Raw genomic sequence first — 9,506 nt, 5'->3', positions numbered from 1 at the left:
AAACGTATTGTGAGGGTCTGCTGGGAGCGTTTGTCAGAATCCCCCGTCAGAAGGAGCTTTAACTCCCACCTCCGGCAGAGCTTCAACCATATTTGAGGTGGGGGACATTGAGTCCGAATGGGCCATGTTCCGTGACTCCATTGCCGAGGCAGCTGGTCGGAGTTGTGGCTCACAGTCAACACTGTTTACAGTGGGGACGGGGCTTTTCTGACCTCAACTAGGGATGTTGTGAGTCGGTGGGGGGAGTACTTCGAGGAACTCCTCAATCCTACCAACACGTGCTCGGAAGAGGCAGAGTCGGAGAGCTCGGAGACGGGGCCTCCCATTTCTGGGGCTGAGGTTGCCGAGGTGGTTAAAAAGCTCCTCGGTGGCAAGGCCCCGGGGGTGGATGAGGTCCGTCCTGAGTTTCTCAAGGCTCTGGATGTTGTAGGGCTGTCTTGGCTGACACGCCTCTGCAGTATCGCGTGGACATCGGGGACAGTGCCTCTGGACTGGCAGATTGGGGTGGTGGTCCCCCTCTTTAAAAAGGGGGACCGGAGGGTGTGTTCCAACTATAGGGGTATCACACTCCTCAGCCTCCCTGGTAAGGTCTATTCGGGGGTATTGGAGAGGAGGATCCGTCGGATAATCGAGCCTCGGATTCAGGAGATGCAGTGTGGCTTTCGTCCTGGCCGTGGAACAGTGGACCAGCTCTATACCCTCGGCAGGATCCTGGAGGGTGCATGGGAGTTCGCCCAACCAGTCTACATGTGTTTTGTGGACTTGGAGAAAGCGTTCGACCGTGTCCCTCGTGGAGTCCTGTGGGGGGTGCTCCGGGAATATGGAGTGCCGGACCCCTTGATAGGGGCCGTTCGGTCTCTGTATGACCGGTGCCAGAGTTTGGTCCGCATTGCCGGCAGTAAGTCGGATACGTTTCCGGTGAGAGTTGGACTCCGTCAGGGCTGCCCTTTGTCACCGATTCTGTTCCTAACTTTTGGACAGAATTTCTAGGCGGAGCCAGGGCGTTGAGGGTGTCCCATTTGGCGACCTCAGAATCGGGTCTCTGCTTTTTGCAGATGATGTGGTTCTGTTAGCGTCGTCAGGCCGTGACCTTCAGCTCTCACTGGAGTGATTCGCAGCCGAGTGTGAAGCGGCTGGGATGAGAATCAGCACCTCCAAATCCGAGACTATGGTTCTCAGCCGGAAAAGGGTGGAATGCTCTCTCCGGGTCGGGAATGAGATCCTTCCCCAAGAGGAGGAGTTCAAGTATCTCGGGGTCTTGTTCACGAGTGACGGACGAATGGAGCGGGAGATTGACGGGCGGATCGGTGCGGCGCCTGCAGTGTTGCGGGCTCTGCACCGACCCGTCGTAGTGAAGAGGGAGCTGAGCCAGAAGGCGAAACTCGCTACTTACTGGTCAATCTACGTTCCCATCCTCACCTATGGTCACGAGTTGTGGGTAGTGACCGAAAGAACAAGATCGCGAATACAAGCGGCCGAAATGGGTTTATTCCGCAGGGTGTCTGGGCTCTCCCTTAGAGATAGGGTGAGAAGCTCAGTCATCCGGGAGGGGCTCGGAGTAGAACCGCTGCTCCTCCGCATTGAGAGGAGTCAGATGAGGTGGCTCGGGCACCTGGTTAGGATGCCCCCTGGGCGCCTCCCTGGGGAGGTGTTCCGGGCACGTCCCACTGGGAGGAGACCCAGGACACGTTGGAGAGACTATGTCTCTCGGCTGGCCTGGGAATGCCTCGGGGTCCCCCCGGAAGAGCTAGAGGAAGTGGCCGGGGACAGAGACGTCTCTGCTCAAGCTGCTGCCCCCGCGACCCGACCCCCGGATAAGCGGCAGATGATGGATGGATGGATGGATATATCCTCCACCAACCAGACTTACAACCCCCGACTAGGGTAGCAGAATTTCTAAGCATCTGTACCCCAAAACTACTATCAAAAATATATAAATTATTGTCTAAGATAGATGACACAATGTCTCTTACATCCTCAAAATGGGAGGCAGATTTATCCATCAGTTCTGGTCATAGCTTCTAACCACAAATATGTTTGAACACCTTCATAAAGACTCGAAATCCTAATTTACAGCTCATACAATACAAAATCCTTCATAGAACACACTATACAGGACAAAGGATGTTCAGGATGGGTCTAACACACTCAAACATCTGCTCACATTGCACAGATAACACACCTGATGATTATGCACACGCTTTGTGGTTTTCTGCGCCTGTCCAGAAGTTCTGGCTTGAAGTCTGTGAGGACCTATCAACATGGCTAAAGTGTAGCATCCCTGCATGCCCCACACTGTGCATACTGGGTGACTTAGACAACATCAACATGGAAATTAACTCAGCACACATGGTTGTCACAGTGTTATGTATCGCAAAGAAAACTATTCTCATGAACTGGAAAGCGAAGAACAATCTGTGTATTAACCAGTTTAGAAATTTTCTTTTAGATTATATTAGCATGGAAACAATGTCTGCCTCCTCAAAACATCAATTGGCTGAATTTCATTCTCTCTGGTCCCCTCTGATTAGTTTTATCACATAGTGGTGGTGGTGGGTTGCTGGGTGATGGTGGGTCTCAGGCCCGGGCTGCTGCGACTGGTGTGACCGGGTGGTTTGTTTGTTTGTTTTTTGTAGAGGTCCTCCTGGGTGGGGTTGGGTTGAGTGGGGTGGGGCGGGATGGGTACCTTCTGGGGGTACAGTAGCTCCCGGAATATGGTCGCTGCAGGCCCCGAGCCTGGTGGACATCAGGCCCTCCTGCCCATTGTTGGCTCCCAGGTAGCGGGTATGCCTATTGCAGCCAGTCCCTGGCTGCCCTCTCTGGGGGAGAGTAGCTCCCCCGGTATATATCCCCATACCCCTCTCCCTTCTGGCTCCTGTACACAGCACACACTCACACATGAAGGGTTTTGGGGGCGTGTGTGTTCGGTGGGGTGTAGTGGATGGGGCCACGTAGGTGGTCCCCTTTGGTTGCACTCTGCAGTTCCCTGCCCCTGTTTTAATTACACCTTAGACATTACTACTTATCAAACACACTCACACATACACATTAGGTCTTGGGGGGTGGTTACACTGAGTGGCATCTGGTGGGCGGGGCTCTTTGGGTATGTAGGCTGCCCAGAGTGCCGCGCTCCCAGTTCTACAAGTTTGGCTGCCCCTCAATTTTAATTGCTCACTATTAGAAAATATTGAAGAGCCAGAAGGGTGAGGGGAGGGGTCTTCTTCGCACACCCCTGCTTCCTGGTGTCTGCTCGGGGCAGGAGGGGCCAGGAGGATTAATTAATTGTTCTGCTGGTTCGGGGTCTGTGGTGGCTGGGGGGTTGCTGGCCTCCTGGTGTGCCCGCTGCACTACACCCCAGCAGAGTCGAGGGAGGTAGGATGTGTGGATGTGTGGATGTATGGGACGTGAAAGTGTGTGTGGTAATGATTGGGCCTGGATCTGGGACTTGCTGTCGCCTGGCCTGCCTGTGTTTCTCCCGATGGGGCATCAGCGTTGCCTCTCCCCACTGCTCGCGACTTCACCCACCTGTGGGCACGTCTTGACTCCCAGGGCACTTGGCCAGGGGCGCTGGGGCAGGCGCTGACCCACTTTGTGGCTGTCTGGGGCGCTTGGCCCTCCTGGGTATTGGGTGGGGCCTCTGCCGGGGGGTTTGGGGGCGCTCAGGCTCCTGGGGCCCAGGTCCAGTTCACGGCCCATGTCTGGGCGGCTGGGCCCTGGCGGGGTCGGTGGGCTGTTGCCCCTGGTTCCCGGAGTGCCTCTGCCCTATGCTTATGGGGGCTCTTTCCGGGGGCTTCCTCTGCAGTCTTCTGGGTGGATGCGTGGTTGCCCCTGCGGTGGGCTGCCTGGGTTCTGTGCTCTGTGGGGGCTGCTGGTGGCCTGGGTCTTGTGGCCCTCTCTGCCTGCTTCTTATTGCTTGGGGGGGGGGGGGGGGCTGTGGATTGTGGCCCTGTACGCTTATACACTCATAACTAAGCACGGTTATCATGTAGGTCCTGTGCCATGGGTGTTGCATGTTCTCACACACACACACACACACATTCATTAGTCCAGTAGCATGGTCACTAAGCAGTTGATGTATTATCATGTCGTCTCAGGTCATCTATATCCACAGCTGTGTTGTATGCGATTGCCGCTTCTTGTGCTTGTCTTTGTTTGTTTGTGTGTTTGTTTTTTCTCTGCTTGTCTGCTTTCAGGTGCTCCTGGTGGCGCTAAGGCTGGATTCCCCTCATAGGCCATGGATTGTTGTCTGTTTTGTTTTTTACAGGTGTAGCAGCTGGTTGTCTGGTTTTTGTTTCTATTTTTGTTCTGTTTCCTCTTCTTTCCTCTTCTTCTTTCCTTGTCCCCCGGTCCGGTTCAGTTCAGTTCATGTCATATATTGTAAACAGAAATAAATAAATGGGCATCAAGGGGAGCTTTACATTTATAAAACTTCCCTTGGCAAAACAAATCTGTTTGGCATCAAAGGTATTCAGACTACAATTCTTCTGACATAATGCTGAACAGGACAAGGGGAAAAAAAAGTAAAGAAGACAGTTCTGCCGAAAGCCAGGGATAGACCTGTTCTAAGTTCTATACTTTTTAAAAGGGGCGTGTTTATCAACTATGGAATTAGAAGATTTACAAAAATGGTCAAGTGCTAGATCTTCATCTGGGATTTTAACAGTGTCATATAACTATTCAACAGATCAGTTAAAAAAAAGCCTGCTCATGGAGATGTTTCAGGATCTGGATACCAAGCGTGGACCTAATGTTTTCATTTTTGCAATTCTGATACAGGCTATTGAGCAGTGATAACTAACACCAAGTTCAGATACTGCGGATTTTCTACCTTTGATTTGTTAAGATTGAGCCAATCAGGGACAACCTTGAAGGATCTCTTTGGTTTTGTAGGATCAGTAATTACCTGAGAAAGGTTGATATTGGTACACACCTTTTTTAAATGATCAGAGGCAGAGTTCAACTTGTTTAAATTAAAATTGCCACACAGAGATTGGGTTTAGGCCACATGCACACAGAATGACATCAACAAATATAAGAAATATTAAACATTTACACATAGATTTTTGAATACATGTAGAGGAATGATACTTTGAAATGTGCTCATTGCGGAGTTATGATCAGTTGAGTAATGAAGGTTGAACTATTCTGGGAAATAGGTTCTATTCCCAGCATCATGATGGACACTCCTGATATAGAAGGTTTCGCTAACGCATTGGAATTGTTTTACTATTTTCATATGCATGTGCAATGAAGAATTGCTTGCTGCTGATAAATGCAAAGAAGAACAGCTTACACATAGATGCTCACATATAGGCTGCTGAATGCAATGAAGACCTGCTTATCAAGTAAAGTTCAATGTCAATGTGTAATATTCAATTAGGATTTGCAAAACAGTGAAGTTAAACAATTAATGGGTCCATAGTCGGTATGAGAAGACTACAGGAATATTTACCTGGGTGTACGTTCAAACAGAGATGAGAAAATTGCGATAAATAATTGTTTGTTTGTTTGTTAGTATGTATATGAATGTTATGTGTAGAAACTGTGTTGAGTTATAGTTACTCAGTAGTGTCTCAGTGAAACAACCGACGGGGGAAGCCTCGCGGTGACAACAAAAGCAGTGTTTTACTGATCAGTCAAGTTGCTCCAGTGTACTCCATACAAACTGGTTGGCTACTGAAGGGATAGAAAATGGGGAATACTTGTTTTAAAGCAAACAAGGAATTAGATGGGAAAAATACATGTTTTAACGGGACCCAGACAATATTAAATACTCAGACAGATGGGAGAAGAAGTGTAGTTTTGTAGGAAATCACAAAATTATTACATAGAATTAGTGAAATCAATTGAAGAATGCCTTTCTGAAGAGCTGTTTACCACAGATGAGCAGCTTTGCGACCAAGCACATTGTAGATCGCTTTACTGCCAAAATGATCTAATTTAATGGATTGGTTTAGACATGCATAACAGAATTTAAAGAACAAAGAGAGAAACAAAAAGGGACAACGCTTCATGGTGGAAGGGGATGTATAAATAACTGTGTATATGATGAAAGGGGTGGCAACACCCATTCCGAAATCCCGCCATTTCGACATCCCGCTATTCCGACATCCCACCATTCCGACATACCACCATTCCGACATACCACCATTCCGACATGCAAACGTCCCACCATTCCGACATCCCACCATTGCGACATCCCACCATTCCGACGTTCAAATGTCCCACCATTCCGACAAGGCTTTCTGTATAAGGAAATGTGTGTTACTCAACAGGTGAGTCCCTTCTTTCTGTTCATGCAATTTATTTGTTTAACACATGTTTATAGACAAGCGTTATTAAAAACACAAAGTCTTGGCAACTGGAGGAGGAGAAGCAGTCCGCGGTGGTTTTCAATCACACACTCCAATGCGACTTGTTTCAACTTCCGAAAATTTAATCCACGAAAAAAAGGCTTACAAACATGGACCAAAACGGCTCCATAACACGCACAAGAATCCAAAAGAAACGAAAGTTAACTAAAAGAAAGCAAATAAACAGTATGAAGTGGTCAAAATTGGTTTTACGCATGCCTATGTGCGTCTGGCACATGCGTCTTCGGGCTCTCCCACGTTGGTTTGTGGATGAAAGCTATATGTTCAGCTGTAATGTCATGTAAAAACAATCTCTACATGACATTTACTCCCAGGTGTGACCAGTTAGGTCCTTAAGATATCAACAGGCTGTATAAAGCTACAACCGTTGCGGCTGTGTGTTTGTGCCAAATGCGCAAAACCCATCCGCGCTTCCCAAAATTGGAGTGAGTACTCATAAATCACGTGAATAACATGAATAAACGTTTTTACTGCATTTTGTTGTGTTTTATACGTTCTATGCTGTCATTTCTCTCTTCTCCTATTGGCAAGGCAAGGCAGAGTGCTCGCAACTGTGTCCTGTGCAGTAGCCGTGATATCTGTAATTGCAATTATTACTTTTGCATATGATGACAGCGTGCAAAAGACGCATGGGCTCTGTGGAGAGCTCCGCTCCAGCTGGCTGCTGTAACAGCTCACTGACACTGTATTTCTGCTTAATCAGTTTCAGTCTCGCCAGAGTTACATTAATATTTGTATTTTTATATTTGAAATTCAGGGGATTTTGATAATAGATTATTAAAGTTTGTTTGCGAGGCTGTGGCCTCTGCATGTGCAAAGCTTGTGCGCCAAACTTTAGGGTGTATTTGCGCCGGCATATCATTAGTGCAAAATGTTTTGGGTAAAAAATAGGCTATTAAAAGGAACTGTCTGAATGGCGGTATGTTAAAAAAAAAAAAAAAACATACCGCCATTCCGACCGTAGGAGGAAAAAAGTGTCGGAATGGTGGGACGTTTGATAAAAAATTAAGTGTCGCCATTCCGACAATTGGAGACCCATGTCGGAATGGCGAGATGTCGGAATGGCAGCATGTAACCATGATGAAGGAGAGACCATTTTAGCAGCACAGCCATTTCGCAGCACAGGGTCAGCAATCCAAGTTACAGGATCTCCCACGTGGTATCACCTGTCACATTGTGTCAAGGCATCAAAAGAAGAAAAAATCACCAAACTCAAGGACAAAAAGACAAAGACTCCGGTGAACGAAGACAGAGGACTGACAAACCAGAAATACAAAAGGATTCTCGATATCAAGATCCAGAAGAAGAGGCTAACAATGCCACGAACACTTACGATGCTGGGAATGATGCCAGCAATGAACAGAGAAGAAGATTCAGTGTCATCAATCTGCATTACGTGCCTCTAATGAGGGGGTGAATATAGAATCCTCAACGATTACAACGTCTCTGGGAACTGTGACAACAACAAGGTTTAAACCATTTTGATATATATTGTAACCTATTGTCTAAGGAATAGTGCTGAAAATGAGGTAAATCTAATCCACCACTGTCCTTGGTCTTCTGTAGGGTTTTTAAACTAATACGTGGTGGTTTGTTTTTCCACAGAAATTTGGAGATGCATGAATCTAGTGACTTAAACCAAGTAGCAGATGGTTTTATGGGGATCATTGAGAACAAATAGTTAACTTTTGGTAGTATCATCATTTTAATGGATGTAACTCTCCCCATAAGTGATATAGGTAAGGACTTCCAACGAGAGATCGTCCTCTACTGTCTTTAATAATTGCACATAATTTAGCTTTGTTAGCTCTGAGAGCCTGGAGGAAATGTTTATATCTAAATATCTAATATTTCCTGACTGTAAAGTGATCGCAGGTATATTATGGACCCTACAGTTAATGGGCAGAACTGTGGTCTTAGACCAGTTGATAGAGTAGTCAGAAAGTGCTGAGAATTTATTTATGAGTGTGATCGTGTGACTGAGAGACGTCTGTGAGTTCTGAAGGAAAAGTAATACATCATCAGCATAAAGACTTATTTTATGCTCAATATTTTGGGATTAATTACTCACAAACGGGTAAGAAAAGGTAGTATTGCCAGACCATACATGATCAAAACAGGGAGCGGAGGTGGTTCAGCTGCAAGGTGTGAATGTCTGACTATAGTTTGTAAAAAGCGGGTAAGATAAGGTGCGAATGCCCGACAATGTATGATCAAAAGAGGGAGCGGAGGTTTTCGGCTGCAAGAAGGTCTGAATGTCCACCCAAAATTCCTGAAAAATGGGTAAAAAAAGGGTGCGAATGCCAAACCATACATCATCAAAAGCAGGAGTGGATGTGTTCGGCTACAAGAAGATTTGAATGTCCATCAATAATTGCTTTAAAACATGAAAGAAAATTTTCGAATATCAAACCGCACATGATCATAAGCGGGAGAGGATGTGTTCGGCTACAAGGTTTGAATGTCCGACCATAGTTTGTAAAAAGCGGGTAAGAAAAGGTTCGAATGCCCGAACATAGACCATCAAAAGAGGGAGCGGAGGTGTTCAGCTGCAAGAAGGTGTGAATGTCCACCCATAATTACTGAAAAATGGGTAAGAAAAGGTGCGAATGCCCAACCATACATTATCAAAAGCAGGTGTGAATGTCAGATCATAATTTGCAAAAAGCTGATGAGAAAGGGTGAGAATGCCCGACTATACACCATCAAATGCGGGAGCGGAGTTGTTCGGCTGTGAGTAAGTGTGAATCTCCGACCATAATTGCTGAAAAATGTGTTAGAAAAGGTAAGAATGCCGGTCCATACATCATCAAAAGCGGGAGAGGTGGTGTTCGGCTGCAAGTAGGTGTGAATGTCCAGCCATAATTACTAACAAACGGGTAAGAAAAGGTAGTATTGCCAGACCATACATGACCAAAACAGGGAGCGGAGGTGATTCAGCTGCAAGAAGGTGTGAATGTCCGACTAAAGTTCAAATATATTAACAAAAGCGGGAGGAGAAGTCTTCGGATGAGAGTGGTTGAGAATTTCCAACCATAATCTATAAAATGCGGTGAAAAAAAAGGTGTGATAGAACACTAAAAGGTGGAGCGGAAGTGTTCGGCTGCAAGAAGGTGTGAATGTCCTACTATA

Source organism: Leuresthes tenuis, unplaced genomic scaffold (assembly GCF_036924035.1).
Source record: "Leuresthes tenuis unplaced genomic scaffold, fLeuTen1.0.hap1 SCAF_14, whole genome shotgun sequence".
NCBI classification, from domain to species: domain Eukaryota; kingdom Metazoa; phylum Chordata; class Actinopteri; order Atheriniformes; family Atherinopsidae; genus Leuresthes; species Leuresthes tenuis.
Note: the sequence above shows the minus strand (reverse complement) of the source record.